The following is a 15,427-nucleotide window of genomic DNA, read 5'->3' on the forward strand; positions in this document are numbered from 1 at the left end:
ATTGATCATAGTGATGTACCATAACTTAAAGCCATTCTTCTACTGTTGAAAAGTTATTTTTTTCGTTCCTTTTCCTTCTTTCTTTCTTTCTTTCTTTCTTTCTTTCTTTCTTTCTTTCTTTCTTTCTTTCTTTCTCTTTCTTTCTTTTTTGTTTTATATATAATGTTGCAAGAAGCATCTTTGTGTATATATCTTTGCATTATTTGTTTAATTAAAATTTATTTGGGTGACAATGGTTAGTAAAATTAGAAAGGTTTCAAGTGTAAAATTCTGTAATACACTCTTTCTTTTCAACGAGGCGATGGAGCAGCCTCCCCAGCAGACATAGAGATGCAGATCTTTGTGAAAACCCTGACTGGCAAGACCATCACACTCCAGGTCTTGCCCACTTGACACTACTGAAAATGTCAAAGCCAAAATCCAAGACAAGGAGGACATCCCACCTGACCAGCAGCGTCTGATTTTTGCAGGCAAACAGCTAGAGGATGGCTGCACTCTCTCAGTCTATAACATCCAGAAAGAGTCCACTCTGCACTTGGTGCTTCGTCTGCGGGGTGGTATCATTGAGCCTTCCCTCCTCCAGCTTGCCCAGAAGTACAACTGTGACAAGATGATCTGCCGCAAGTGTTATGCTCACCTGCATCCTCGTGCTGACAACTGCCACAAGAAGAGTTGTGGCCACACCAACAACCTACGCCCCAAGAAGAAGGTCAAATAAGGGCCTTCCACCACTTTGGCTCACAGGGTGGCCTCCTGCCCCAAACCCTTGTCCCTGGGGCTTCAATAAGGTTTCCCTTTCATTGACTGGAACAGTAAAAAAAAAAAAATTCTGTAATACATCATCTATATGTCACATTGTGTGTTCACCACCCAGAGTCAGTTTTCCTTCCATTATTAGAAGTGGACTTATTGGGTCAAAAATTATAAACATTTTTAAAGATCTTGATTTATATTATCAAGTTGCATCATCAGAATTCTCCCACTAGGAGTATATGATTGAGCCTAGTTCTCTGCACCCTCATTGGTTTTGAGTACTATATTTTTTTAAAACTTTGTTAATTTGATAAGAAACTTTATTAATTACTTTTGAAGTCAAAATATGTTGCTTATGTGTTTTACAAGTTGTGTATCTTCTTTTGCAAGTTGTCTATGTTCTTTGCCCATATTCTATTGCAGGCTTGATGTTTTTATTATATATCTGTATGGGTCTTATATTCAGTATGTTAAGGATAATAACTTTTAAAATATTGTAGCAAATGTTTCCCCAGGGTTTTTTCTTTTAGCTTTTAATTTTAATATTTTAAAATATTTAAGTGTTTACACAATTCTTGATATTTTTCTTAATGGTTTCATCCTTCACTATGTTTAGAAGTTCTTCAAGAACTAGAGCAATTTGGATATATTGAAAAGACAAGGCTATGTGGAGGAGTTGGGATCAAGTATTCAGAGAAAGGACATAGCTTTCAGAGAGGGAGGAACATTCTCTGAAAGAGGAAGAAAGGAAAAATGAGTCTAAAGCCTGCTTGAAATAAATTAAAGGAGAACTAAATAAATGGTAAGACAGTCCATGTTCAGGGACTGGAAGACTTAATATTGTTAAGATGGCAAATACTCCACAAGTTCATCTTCAGATTCAACACAATCTCTATCAAAATCCCAGATGGCTTCTTTGTAAAATTGACAAACTGGTCCTAAAATTCATATGGAATTTCAAGAGACCCCGAATAGCTAAAACAGTCTTGAAAAAGAAGAACAAAGTTGGAGAATTCCCACATCCTGATTTTAAAACTTACTACAAATCTATAGTAATCATGACTGTGTGGTAGTAGCATAAAGATAGACATACACATCAATAAATAGAATTGGGAATGCAGAATTAAACCCACACGTATATGGTCAATTGATTATCAACAAGAGTGCCAAGACTATTCAGTGGGAAAAGAATAATCTTCAACAAATGCTTTCAAGACATCTGGGCATACATATGCAAAAGAATGAAGTTGGATCTCTACCTCACATCATATACTTGTGTCCATAATAAAGAAATCTTATAACTCAGTAATAAAAAGTCATAACCCAATTTAAAAATGGACAAAGAATCTGAATAGACATTTCTCCAAAGAAGATGTACAAATGCCCATGAAGTACATGAAAAGATGCTCAACATCTTAGTCTTCGGGAAAATTCAAATAAAAACTACAGACAGATACCACTTCACACACCCCAGAATGGCTACAATAAAAAAGATGGAAAATAACAAGGGATAATGAGGATGTACAGAAATTGAAACACTCATATGTTGCTGCTGGGAATGTAAAATGGTACAGCCTCTTTGAAAAAGTGTTTGGCAGTGTCTCAAATGGTTAACCATAAAAGTACCATATAACCCAGCAATTCTACTCTTAGGTATATACCCAAGAGAAATGAAAACATGTTTTCACATAAAGACTTGTACTCAAATGTTCATAGCAACATTATTCATAATAGCTCTAAAGTGGAAACAACCCAAATGCCCGTCAACTGATGACTGGATAAACAAAATATCCATACAATACAATATTATTCAACCATAAAAAGAAATGCAGTTTCGACACATACTACAATATAGAACAACCTTCAAAACATTGTGCTAGGGAAACGTGCCCCCCCCACCACAGAGCCGCTGCCTGGCGCCGCAGTGGGGACCCAGGGCCGAGTGGAGAAGATAGAAGCCATTACAGCTGTGAGGCTCGTGGAAGGTTTGCTTTGGGGTGCGCTAATTGGGCGAGTGGGGGAGGAGCAAGGAGGGCAAGAGGAAACGCCCCGTGCTCTCCCCACGCCCCACGGTAGAGCCGCGGCCCTGCAGCGTGCCCACAGCAGCAGCGGCAGGCAGCACTCGGGGCTCTAGAGTCCCACAGGAGCCCAGGGTGCAGCGGAGAGCGCAGGGTCCATGAGGTTGGCTCTTTCCCTGCGTCCCACAGCTGATCTCTCCCGCCGGGGCGGGCACTCGTGGGCCCTAGGGCAGACAAAGAACTCAGACGCCACACCTGGGCCCCTCACCCCACTTTTCGAATCCTCCTCCCGCCCTTCCAGATACTTAAACTGACCCCTGAACTGAGGAGTAGTGTCAGATTACAGAGGGGCGTCTGTGTTCAGGCGCTGGGAAGATTGGCAGGCAGCTCTGACCATTGGAAGAGGCTGGGAGGAGGCGATTTTCGCTGGACGAGGAGAGAGGAGACTCCCACACCCCCAGCCACCACCTTTTTGGGCCTGCGGGAGGAGTGTGACCTGGCTGACCTGGGAGAGAGAAGACCCCCTCCATCCCCAGCCCCCACCCTTTCTGGCCGGCCTGGGGTGGGGCAAGGGCAACCTCGGAAGCACTCTCTGAGTTCAGCAGTAAGCGGCAGACGCAGCTCCCCGCTTTCAGCAGCTTAGAGATCTCCTGCCTGCCCCCTCCCACACACCCACGGAAGGAATGCCCTAAGACTCAGGAGTACTGGGCACAGGGCTGGTGGAGCTACTTTCAGCGTGCATTTGTGCAGGAGAGGACAGAGACTGCACGGTCTCTCTGCAAACTGTCATCCAGACCCCTCAGCCCCTCGCATTTAAATCTACAGTCCCAAATTCACTCTGGGCACAAGGTGACCAGCGCTGCCTACGCAATAGGCAGGGAACTCTTTGGCACAGCAGAGGACAACCTGGAGATTACTTGGTAGGCTTAAGCCAAGACTGGTGCTGCTTTCTGTTTTGCTTTGCTTTTTTTTTTTCTGCTTGTTTTGATTTGCTTTGTTCTGTCTTTATTTCTTTGATATCTTTGCCTATGTTGAGTGGGGATTGTCAGTTGTATTTTACATGTGAATGTACTTGATTTGTTTTCTTTGTTGTTGTTGTACTTGGTAACTTGATTTGTGCTGAAACTGCCCTAAGAGGGCCCAGCTTAAGAGGCATAAGATTCAACATATCCAGAAGCCAACTCCAGACCTAACCAGAGTACTACCGGGTTTGACCTACAAGTCACACACCCAGAGGGAATTCTCTGAAGGCACAAGAGCCCATAGAAGCCAAACCTCATTTAACTGGCCAACCCTCATCCAGCAGAACACCCTGCGGTGGGCAGAGCCAAGTCTCACAACTAGACAGCCTAGGAGTTAAACCCACCTACTAACAAGTAAAAAGCAATTAAAGTTCTTCTTGAACAAGACAATATACTAAACACACGAGCCACCTTTGGAGCACATGCAGAGGAGAAGAACGAAGTAGTCCAAGTCAAATATAAAGTGCACATACGACATAAGATAACCCAGCAAGAACTGAGACTCTAGGGGATCTTCCTAATACATCAAAGCAAATGCAGAGAGTCAGTCAGAATGGGGAGACAAAAAAACATGTCCCAAATAAAAGAACAGAATAAGCCTCCACAACTGGAACCAAATGAAGCAGAGGTAACCAACCTTTCAGAGACAGAGTTCAGAACACTGGTGATAAGAATGTTTAAGGAGATTAGAGAAGACATAAAGAAGGATATAGAAATCATAAAGAACAACCAGTTAGAACCAAAAAAAAAAAAAATGTACAAATCTTAACGAACAACCAGCTAGAATTAAAGAACACAATTACTGAAATTAAGAACTCACTTGAAGGAATGACCAGCAGGTTAGATGAAGCAGAGGATCGAATCAGCGACTTAGAAGACAAGTTAGCAGAGATCACCCAAACTGAACAACAGAAAGAAAAAAGAATAAAAAACAATGAAGATGGGTTAAGAGACCTCTGGGATAACATCAAGCACAACAACATGCGCATCATAGGAATACCAGAAGGCGAAGAGACGAAGCAAGGGATTGAGAACATATTTGAGGTAATAATGTCCGAAAACTTCCCTAACCTGATGAAGGAAACCAACATACAAGCCCAGGAAGTGCAGAGAGTTCCAACCAGGATAAACCCAAACAGGGCCACAGCAAAACACATTATAGTTAAAATGGCAAAGCTTAAAGACAAAGAGAGAATCTTAAAAGCAGCAAGAGAAACACAGAGGGTTACATACAACAGAAGTCCCATAAGACTATCAAATGACTTTTCTACAGAAACATTGAAGGCCAGGAGGGAATGGCAGGAGATACTCAAAGTGATGGAACACAAAGGCCTACAACCTAGATTGCTTTATCCAGCAAGGCTATCATTTAAATTTGATGGAGAGATAAAGAGCTTCCCAGAAAAGAACAAACTGAAGCAATTTATTACAACCAAGCCAGCATTGCAAGAAATACTAAAAGGACTTCTGTAAATAGAAGAGAGATGACAACATTTTACTACAAATTTAAAAATGGCAATAACTATGTACCTATCAATAATCAATAATCACTTTAAATGTAAACGGATTAAATGCTCCAATCAAGAGACATAGGGTGGCTGAGTGGATAAGGAAGCAAGACCCTTGTATATGCTGTATACAAGAGACTCATTTCAGATCAAAAGACACACAGGCTGAGAGTGAAAGGTGGGAGTAAGATATTTCATGCAAATGGAAGTGAGAAAAAAGCTGGTGTTGCAACACTTATATCTGACAAAATAGACTTTAAAATGAAGAACATATTAAAAGACAAAGATGGGCACTATATGATAATAAAGGGATCAATCGACAAGAGGACATAACCCTAGTAAACATCTATGCACCTAACATAGGAGCACCTAAATATATAAAACAGGTACTGATGGACATAAAAACAGAGATCAACAGCAACACTATCATAGTAGGGGACTTCAACACACCTCTGACAACAAGGGATAGGTCCTCCAAACAGAAAATCAATATGGAAACAACAGCCTTAAATAATACTTTGGATCACTTGGATTTAATCGATATTTTTAGAGCATTTCACCCCAATGCTGCAGAATACACGTTCTTCTCAAGTGCACATGGAACATTTTCCAAGATAGATCATATGTTAGGACACAAAACAAGCCTTGATATATTTAAGAAAATTGAAATCATACCAATTGTCTTCTCTGACCACAGTGCTATGAAATTAGAAATGAACTACAGGGAAAAAAAAACCAGGAAGACACACCAATTCATGGAGGCTGAATAATATGTTATTAAATAATGAACGGGAGAAGCAGGAGATCAAAGAAGAAATCAAAAGATATCTCGAGACAAATGAGAATGAGAACACGACGACCGAAAATCTATGGGATGCTGTGAAAGCAGTCCTAAGAGGGAAGTTCATAGCACTGCAGGCCTACCTAAAGAAACAAGAAACATCACTAATTGACAGTTTATCTTCACACTTAAGGGATCTGGAAAAAGAACAGCAAAATAAGCCCAAAGGGAGCACAAGGAAGGAGATAATAAGGATCAGAGCAGAAATAAATGAAATAGAAACCAGAAAAACAATACAAAAGATCAATGAATCCAAGAGTTGGTTCTTAAAGAAGATAAACAAAATTGACAAACCTTTAGCCAGACTCATCAAGAAAAGGAGAGAGAGGACCCAAATTAATAAAATCAGAAATGAAAGAGGAGAAGTGACAACAGACACCACAGAAATACAAAAAAAATTAAGAAATTACTATGAGCAAGTATATGCCAACAAATTTGACAATCTGGAAGAAATGGACAATTTTCCAGAGGCGCACAACCTTCCTAGGCTAACTCAATTAGAAACAGAAAGCCTGAACAGTCTGATTACCACCAGGGAAATTGAATCAGTAATCAACAATCTCCCAACAAACAAAAGCCCTGGACCAGATGGCTTTACAGGTGAATTTTTCAAAACGTTCAAAAAAGAATTATCACCTATTCTCCTTAAGCTCTTCCAAAAACACAGAAGGAAGGAAGACTCCGAAACACTTTTTACGAAGCCACTATCACCCTGATCCCAAAAGCAGATAAAGACACCACAAAAAAAGAAAACTACAGGCAGATATCTCTAATGAACATAGATGCCAAAATTCTCAACAAAATATTAGTGAACAGAATTCAGCAATACATTAAAAAGATCATACACCATGATCAAGTGGGATTCATCCCTGGTATGCAGGGGTGGTTCAACATCCGCAAATCAATTAATGTGATACACCACGTTAACAAAATGAAAAATAAAAATCACATGATCATATCAATAGATGCAGAAAAAGCATTTGATAAAATCCAGCAACCATTTATGATAAAAACCCTTAAGAAAGTGGGAATAGAGGGATCATATGTGAAAATAATAAAGGCCATATATGACAAACCCACAGCTAACATCATACTCAATGGAGAAAAGCTAAAACCATTCCCCCTAAGATCAGGAACAAGACAAGGTTGCCCACTTTCTCCAATTCTAGTCAACATAGTGCTGGAAGTTCTAGCCACAGCAATAAGACAAGAGAAAGAAATAAAAGGCATCCAAATTGGTAAGGAGGAAGTAAAATTATCATTATATGCAGATGATATGATACTATATATAGAGAACCCTAAAGACTCCACCAAGAAACTATTAGAACTGATAGATGAATTTAGTAAAATAGCAGGATATAAAATTAATATTCAGAAATCAGTTGCATTTATATATACCAATGATAAAATATCAGAAGGAGAAATTAAAAAAAAACAATTCCATTTACAATTGCTCCAAAGACTATAAAATATCTGGGAATAAATCTAACCAAAGATGTAAAAGATCTGCACTCAGAAAATTATACGACACTGAAGAGAGAAATGAAAGAAGACATAAATAGATGGAAACACATTCCATGTTCATGGATAGGAAGAATTAATATAGTTAAAATGTCCATACTGCCTAAAGCAATATACATATTCAACGCAATTCCTATCAAACTACCAACGACGTTTTTCACAGAAATAGAACATATAATCCTGAAATTTATATGGGACCATAAAAGACCCCGGATAGCCTCAGCAATCTTGAGAAATAAGAACAAAGTGGGAGGTATAACGATACCTGACTTCAAAATATACTACAAGGCTACCGTAATCAAAACAGCATGGTAGTGGCATAAAAATAGACACATAGATCAATGGAACAGAATAGAGAGTCCAGAAGTAAATCCATTCCTAAATGCCCATCTAATCTACGACAATGGAAGCAAGAATGTATGATGGAGTAAAGACATCCTGTTCAATAAGTGGTGTTGGGAAACCTGGACAGACACATGCAAGAAAATGAAGCTGGACCACCTCCTTACACCATATACAAAAATAAATTCAAAATGGCTTAAAGACTTAAATGTAAGATCTGAAACCATAAAATATCTAGAAGAAAATATAGGAAGAAACTTCATGGACATTACCCGGAATAAGATTTTCAGTGATATATCCCCTCGCGCGAGGAAGTGAGAGAAAAAATAAACATGTGGGATTACATCAAACTAAAAAGTTTTTTCACAGCAAAGGAAACCATCAATAAAACAAAAAGGGATCCTACTGAATGGGAAAAGATATTTGCCAATGATATATCTGATAAGGGATTAATATCACAAATCTATAAAAAACTTACTCAACTGAACTCCAAAAAAACAAACAACCCAATTAAAAAATGGGCAGAGGACTTGAGGAGACATTTTTCCAAAAAGACATACAGAAGGCAAGAAGACATATGAAGAAATGCTCACCCTCACTAACCATCAGAGAAATGCAAATAAAAACCACAATGAGATACCACCTCACTCCAGTCAAAATGGCTATCATCAATAAACCAACAAACAACAAATGCTGGCGCGGATGTGGAAAATAGGGAACGCTAGTGCACTGTTGGTGGAATTGCAGATTAGTGTAGCCACTATGAAAAACAGTATGGAGGTATCTGAGAAATCTGAAAATGGAACTACCCTACGATCCATTAATTCCACTCCTAGGTATCTACCTGGAGAAATCCAAAACTCTAATTCAAAAATCTGTGTGCACTCCTATGTTTATTGGAGCACTTTACACAATAGCCAAGATATGGAAACAACCGAAATGCCCATTGGTAGATGACTGGATTAAGAAGCTGTGGTACATTTATACAATGGAGTATTACGCAGCCATAAAGAAGAAAGAAATCTTATCATTTGCAACAACATGGATGGATCTAGAGAACATTATGTTAAGTGAAATAAGTCAGAAAGAGAAAGACAAGTACCATATGATCTCACTTATATGCGGAATCTAAAAAAAAGAATAAGTGAATGAACTAATCAGAAACAGTTTTGGGGACACAAAGAAAAAACCGAGAGTTGTTAGATGGGCGGGGGTGGATAAGGGGAAAGGTGAAGGGATTAGGAAGCAGCTGGTAACCACAAGATGGCCTCAGGGTTTTTTGAAATTTAATTTGGGGCACGTATTCAATAATGTTGTAAAGATTTTGTTGGGTATCCAATGGACATGTGTCCTATTTGGGAGACCATCTCAGAGATACTGTGGATGCCTGATCATGGCATTGTACACCAGAAGCTAAACATTAATGAATGCCAACTATAATTTTATATATATAATGTGATGGTTCGGTGCGAGGTCGGAGGGATAGTGGATGGGGGGAGGGGGGTTCACAGTGTGAGGGATATAAATAATGGATGTCTAAGTATTACCTTGTCTTGTACACCTGAAACTAATAAATTAAAATAAAATAAAATAAAAAAACGAAAACAACAAAACAAAATACATTGTGCTATATGAAGGAAGCCAATCACAGAAGATCACACATTGTATGAGTCCATTTATATAAAATGTCCAGGACAGGAAGTTCTATGGAGACAAAGTAGATTAGGGGTTACTAGGGGCTTGGAGGAGAAATATGGGGAGCTATGGCTTAATGGTTTCATAATTTTTGTTTGGGGTGATGAAAAATTTTGTAAGTAGATAGTGGCAATGGTAGCACAGTATTGTGAATATAATTAATGCCCCAAATTGTACTCTTAAAAACAGTTAAAATGGCAAATTTTGTTATATATAGTTTACTACAATAAAAAAATCAAAAGATATTTTCTTTAAAAGAAGAAAAGCAACACTAAACAATATAAAAAAATGATTGATAGGAAGCCACTGCTCAGTGGCTTGGGTCTTAGTAAAATGTGAGAAAGATTTCGTCAACAGAGAGAGACCAGGGAGAGTCTGATCCAGAACAGGCTGAAGCTGAGAGCTGGAGACAAATGAAGGTTTGTAACGTTACAAATCTCACATGAACTAATGCAGTGTTTACCACATATTTTCGTGATAAGACTTACTTGGAGCCTTGTTATATACAGATCAGTGATTCTCAAAGTGTGGTTTAAGGGCTTGTGGGGTCAGTGAGGTCCTTTCTTTTCTAATTACAGATCTGGGAGAGGCCAGATTTTCTCCCTATACCTCAACCAAAAGAACATATAGCAACAAATTGAATGCAGAAGCAAATATAAGAATCCATCTGTCTTCTATTAAGGCAGACATCAAAGAGTTTTGGAAAAATGTAAAAGAATACCACTCACTAAATTTTTGGCAATATAGTTATTTTTCATAAAAATGTGATTTATATTAATGTTAATGGGTTTATTGTTATTTTAAATGAATCATTAGATAATAAAATTCCTTAATTTTAATTTCTAGTACAGTAAATACCAATAGCTATAATCCACATAAACAAAAGCTCTTTGAGATCCTCAATAATTTTGAAGAGTGTAAGGGTTCCTCAGTTCAAAAAGTATGAGAACCATTGCTATAGATAACCAAGCCTCTCAGTTGGAAATTCTGATTTAGGAAGTCCCACTAGAGCCCAGGAGTCTGTATTTTTAGATAATTACACCAGGTGCTTACCAGAGAAATTTGATTAACACTGAGGCAGTATAAAGGTGTTTAAAATGTTAGGGATTTTTTTTTATGAGTTATGGAGAATGCCAGAAAGAATAAAAACTAAATGAATAAAAGGGCCATCAAGCAGAAAATGGCTGGTCCATTTGAGGTTGACAAGACTATATTTGTAGTGGAGCCATTTGAGGACCCATTTTTAAAAATTTATTGGGGTGACAATTATTAGTATAATTACCTAGATTTCAGGTGTACAATTCTGTATTACATCATCTATAAATCCCACTGTGTGTTCAACACCCAGAGTCAGTTCTCCTTCCATCACCATATATTCGATCCCCTTTACCCTCATCTCCCACCCTCCTCCCCCCTTACCCTCTGGTAACCACTAAACTATTGTCTGTGTCTATGAGTTTTTGTTTCTCATTTGTTTGTCTTGTTCTTTTGGGTTTTTTTTTGGTTTATATACCACATATCAGTGAAATCATATGGTTCTCTGCTTTTTCTGTCTGACTTATTTCGCTTAGCATTATACTCTCAAGATCCATCCGTTGTCACAAATGTTCCTATATCATCTTTTCTTATCGCCGAATAGTATTCCATTGTGTATATATACCACAACTTCTTTATCCATTCAGCTATCGAAGGACATTTTGGTTGTTTCCATGTCTTGGCCACCGTAAACAAAGCTGCAATGAACATTGGAGCACACGTGTCTTTATGTATCAATGTTTTCAGATTTTTTTGGTAGATACCCAGGAGAGGGATTGCTGGGTCATATGGTAATTCTATTCGTAATTTCTTGAGGAACCTCCACACTGCCTTCCATAACAGCTGCACCAGTCTGCATTCCTACTAACAGCGTATGAGGGTTCCTTTTTCTCCACAGCCTCTCCAACACTTGTTACTATTTGTCTTGTTGATGATAGCCATTCTGACTGGGGTGAGGTGATATATCATTATGGTTTTTATTTGCATTTCTCTGAATATTAGTTGAGCATTTTTTCATATGTCTATTTGCCATTTGTATGTCCTCTTTTGAGAAATGTCTCTTCAGGTCGTCTGCCCACTTTTCAATTGGGTTGTTTGTTTTTTTTTGTTGTTGAGTTGCATGAGTTCCTTGTATAATTTGGATATTAGCCCCTTATCAGAGGCACTGTTTGCAAAAATCTTCTCCCATTCAGTTTGTTGCCTCTGTATTTTGTCGATGGTTTCTTTTGCTGTGCAGAAATGAGGACCCAATTTTCATAGGTTTACCTAGCAATGTTAGCAATCCAGAAGCAGAAGCAGAGAAAGTGGGCACTTTAAACTATAGTTGGATGTGCTTTGGGTGGAGGCTGTTACCCTGTGCTAGATATATACATGACATTCAGATTACACACTGAGGAGGCTATGCCCTGGATTTATATTGGAGGAGAGTTCTAGGGATATTGTGTATGGGTACAATAGCTTAAGGGGCAATCCTGGGGAAACATGTAAGATATAGTGTTCAATGAGGTTAGGATGGTATAATGGGTTTTGGAAACTTAGAGCATTTATAACTGGTGGGACACAGGGAAATTGGAAACTGACAGAGCAAGTATACATCTGCCACCAGGAGTTTCCTAGGAGTATAGTGTGTGGCACGTTAAAAAGGACTGGGATGGGGCTCAAATAACAAGACTACAAAAAAGAGAAATGAAAATGGAGGTTTCTGGGTACTTGGGACCCGAGTGACACAGTCTATTTTTGGTATGGTTATGGGAGCCTGGAGAAGGGAGCATCCTGGGACCCTAGGATGCACTGCTAAAATATAACTAAACTAGAAGTTGGGTGAGGGCTGAGAGATTCTGTTGCTTTGCTTCAGACCAGGTACATTAGAAGACTGAGTTTCCAAGTGGGTGCTCTCATTATATGTTCTCAGTAAGAGGCCAGTATTTGTATGGTGTGACTGTCCAATGTGCTACCATGCTTTCTGGTACCCATCCTTTCTAAACCCCAGCAGAATCATACATATGGGAGAGGGGATGGAGTGATGCATATTTTCATTCAGAGACATGTCTTCAAATTAATACTATTACTAATAAATAATGAACTAAAGGTAATAGCAATAGCTAACATTTACTGAGTGGTCACTATGCACGAGATACTGTGTTAAGTACTTTATATTTTCCATATATTATCTTATTTAATCTTCCAGCAGCAGCCCTTGAGGTAGGTGTTACAATCATCCCCATCTATGAAGACACTGCGGCTCACTACAATTCAGTCATTCTACTTTCTTGTAGTTTTTTGATCATGCATAACTCCTTTTTGCCTCTGGACTTTTACATATTTCTGTTCTCTCTGCCTGGAAAGCTATTCCTACCCCCAACTAAGCTAACTCCTACTCACCCTTCAGGGCTTACCCTAAGCATCACTTTTTCAGGAAGCCTTCCAGGAACTCCCTTAATTTAAGGTTATGTCTTCCCGTTAAACACTCTCATAGCCCTTGCACAATTTCTTTACAGCAATTATTACAATATGTAAGTTTATTTGTTTATATCTGTCTTCCCGGCTACACCATGTCATGATGAAAGGAGCTACATCTGTCTTATTCACCATTATATCTCTAAAGATGTAATAGGTGCTCAATAAATATTTGTTGAATTGATGCATAAATTAATAAATTTGGGGTCACACAGTTAAGAAGTAAAGGAATCTGAATGTAAACAAGTTGGTCTGACTCTAGGACCTGGGTAACATGTTATCTACATGTCTTTTGCTCCATTGCCAACAATAAAGAACAGGGCTGATTCAATACCTTGTCTGGAAATTGGAAAAAGATGCAGAGGCTAAACAGCTTATGTTGGGATGGAGGAGTGGAGACTACTGAAGGTCAAAGAGATGGTTGGGTATCTCTGCAATTGACACCAGAGCCCTGGTGTACAGACCTATTAGAAAGGCCTTCCATTTTCTGCTGAGAAAAGATGGAACTCTAGGAATGACAAAGTAAATTATGTTCTGATCCTCTTGCTGAGCAAGGGAGGTAAATGACTGACAGTGAATGTGTCTTTTCCAGAGATTTTTCCTCTCTGGTCTCCTTCTCCCTAACCTCCCATATTCCTTCTCAACAGATCCCATTTCGTGAAGTGCTGGGGAAAGGCAATGTAGCTCCTACTCCAGAGAGAAGGAAAGCAGTCCTAAAGGCCAGCCTCTTCAGGAGGAGGAAGGTTAGACCTACACTCCAGGCAACTTGGATGAAGCCTGTGTGACCTGTGGCCCAACTAGAGCCCTGAGTCTGATGGATTTCTGACTATTCAGCCAAGGATTTGATGACTGAGTACTGCAGTGACTTGAAGGTAAGCTATAAACTTAGTTTCTTTTATTATTTCAAGACTGATTAAATTTCTTTTGGGAAGGAGTCTGCTTTGATGGCTTTGATAAACTCCTCGTGTCTGGGCCTGGTGGGTTCAGTCTCTGATTGTTTTTTTAAACATGAGCAACATTTGGCTATGGCAGTGGGAGTAAAAAGAGGGGAGTGTAGGGCAGGGAAGGAGTATCTTGCTTCTATCAGGACTACTGTTGGGGCTGGACCTGGGTTAAGATTTGTTCAGAACCACTGAGCAGTGAAGCCATCCCAGCTCCTCCCTCACCACACTCCTGCCTTCCTGTTTCCAAACTTGAAGCTATATCTTAGAGGACAGAAGTCAAAGGTTTCACATATAAAATCTACATCTTTGAAAAAAAGAGAAAAAACTACAGACTGTCGTGTTTTTCACATAGGAAGTGGCCATCACTTTGTATACCAGATGATTTGAGGCGGTGGAAACTTCAAAGGCAGTTTTTCCTAACATTTTGGGGGATCCTTTGAAAACCAATGAAACGTCAAATGTACATACACATAAAAAATTACTACTATTTTGGGAATGCAGGACCAGGGAGCCTTCTATGGATCTTTAAGGACCTCATGAACCTCTGGTCTACAGTGTTTTCCTTGGCCTAGAATAGCAGTTGGGTAGCACTCTTAGATATTATGTATTCTTTCTTGGAACATTATTGGTGCTCAAAAGAAATCTCGGGGTCCCACAGAGTAAGAGTTAGTAAACTAATGACACATTCTACCATTTTAATCTAATATTCACCTTGTCCCCTCTCAATGCAATATCTTTGTCAAGAGGATGTCTAGCCTCTCCTTTAACAGTTCCAGTGACAGGGAACTCACTCTCTTTCCCGAGACACACTCTAGTTTGTCATTGTCCCTATTTAAGTATACTCAGAACTTAACATAACAGTTCAGGTGATTCTGTTATAGAATGCATTTTCTCTCTTTAGCCTAGCTTTTGCCTCATGTACATATTTGCTAAAGGTATCCTTGTCCATTCATTCATGTACTCATTCATATTCTTTCAACTACCCATTTGTTTATTTAACAAACATTTCCTAGGTGTTTGTTTTGTTCAAGAACAACCTAAACACTGAGAGGGGATGCAAAGATGAATAAGAAATTGTCTCTGCACATGTTTTCACCCAAAACCTGAGGTCCAGAGTTTACTACTCTAAAATTCTCTCTAGTTGGCACAAAACCCATTACTTTAGCACTCTGGGGATATGATGTCAGTTAGCTGTCGATTGATCAAGTGGTGTCAGATCATTCATCTTACATTTTCACTTCCAGAATATATCTTTCCCCTCTTTTTGAAAATGAAAACAGCTACCCATTGA

General features: G+C 39.0%; 1 pseudogene across 1 annotated transcript; it reads left to right on the plus strand.

Moving 5' to 3' along the window:
- Positions 1–330: 330 nt before the first annotated feature.
- LOC308494738 (ubiquitin-ribosomal protein eL40 fusion protein-like) lies at positions 331–718 on the plus strand (annotated as a pseudogene). The gene has a single exon. The product of its transcript is annotated as a ubiquitin-ribosomal protein eL40 fusion protein-like (transcript).
- The last annotated feature ends 14,709 nt before the right edge of the window (positions 719–15,427 follow it).

The sequence above is a fragment of the Rhinolophus hipposideros genome (assembly GCF_964194185.1).
Source record: "Rhinolophus hipposideros genome assembly, chromosome: X".
NCBI lineage: Eukaryota > Metazoa > Chordata > Mammalia > Chiroptera > Rhinolophidae > Rhinolophus > Rhinolophus hipposideros.